The following is a 1,699-nucleotide window of genomic DNA, read 5'->3' on the forward strand; positions in this document are numbered from 1 at the left end:
GAGGCTGGGTCAAATGGGTACTATCTGCAAGTTTGGTGTTCTTGTTCATCTCCCCTCACTTCATATCAGCCGGATGCTTCACTTTCAGCTCTAGCCTTCTGTGGTTATGTCCTTGTCAATGAGCTCAGGAGTCCCCAGGTCTCACCACACTTTGGACCAACCAGTCCTTTCTCTTCTCTCTCTCATCTCCAGGTCAATGAGAGTCTATGGTTGAACCCAGACCATTTATTCATTGCTGCTTCCCTCCCTCTTCTACTCACCAGTACGCCAACATGGTCATCAGCAAGCTTACATGCCTGCTTATGTGTTCCCTTTGAGTTTTAGTCTTGGAGGGGGGTTTGTCCTGAAGGAACTTGATTACTTGCCTTATCGGCTCTCCAGGGAACAATTTGCTTGTTCTTGTAGTAGCCAATCAGACTGCCATTTTTGCTTTGGATTTTTCCTTCTGATCTTATTTTGAAGATGTATGTTGTATTGCTCTAGCTGTTTCTGGTCTGCTTGTCCTTTCTAGTGGAAATGTCCCACCTCAGAAGGTTCTGGATGGGATTCAGGATTCCACCTATGGTCCTATACACTTCAAAGACTCTGCAAGAAGCCTGTTACACTTGGAAAGTTTTAGAACCCCTTTTAGGTATTCCAATCAGTCATAGGCTGAAGACAGGATTATGAGCTTTCTGTAATCATTTCTCTGACATTCCTTTTGATCCCACTCAAGTGTCTATTTTACAATAGTAGGCAAAGGAAACCAATATTCATAAGTCAGTCAAGAAGCTTAACATGATTTCCCCTCTTCAAAGTATTCTTCGATCTCTGTATCACAGAGCCCTGTTGTTCCAAGGTTGAGCATACATCACTATTTATCTCTGTCCCATTTAGCCCATGCAAACCTGCCTCAGGGTTCCCTTATCTTCCTGGTTCTTCCATCCCACTCCCCCTTCTTCCTCAACACACGAACTATGATGTGTCTACCCACTACTCTGTGCTTTACTGTCCCCTGCTTCTAATCCCCAAGCCCCCCACCTCCACTGGTAACCAACAAAGAACTCGCCCCCCCCCTTTTTAGTATCTTTCTTAAGCTTTTACAGTAGTGGTCCAAGGCAGTATTTGTCATTTTGTGACTGACTAACACTCAGCATAATGTTCTCAAGGTTCATCCATGTTATGTGGTGGCTTGCAGCTTCCTTGTTATTCTTCAAGGTAGCATAATATTCCATTGTGTGTATGTACCAAAGTTTGTTTATCCAGTCTTCCATTGATGGACACTTAGGCTGTCTCTGTCTTTTTGCTTTTGTGAATAGTGCTACTATGAACATTGGTGTGCATATATCTGCTCACCAGATGTGATACTCGTTGTGTTGTGGCTCGTATTTCTTGTGGATATATATCAAGTAGAGAAATTGCTGGATCATATGGTATTTCTATTTCCAACTTTCTGAGGAAGTACCATACTGTTTTCAAGAGTGGTTGGACCATTTTGCATTCCCACCAGTGATGTAGGAAGGTCCCAGTCTTTCCATGTCTTCTCCAGCATTTATTGTCCTCTGCTTTTTTGAACTTTACTGTTATTGCTATTGTAAGATGATATCTTATTGTTCTTTTGATTTGCATTGTTCTAACTTCCAGAGGTTCAAGCTGGATTCAGAAGAAGACGTGGAATGAGGGATACCATTGCTGATGTCAGATGGATCTTGACTGAAAG

The sequence above is a fragment of the Chrysochloris asiatica genome, unplaced genomic scaffold (genome assembly GCF_000296735.1).
Source record: "Chrysochloris asiatica unplaced genomic scaffold, ChrAsi1.0 scaffold00071, whole genome shotgun sequence".
Lineage (NCBI taxonomy): Eukaryota > Metazoa > Chordata > Mammalia > Afrosoricida > Chrysochloridae > Chrysochloris > Chrysochloris asiatica.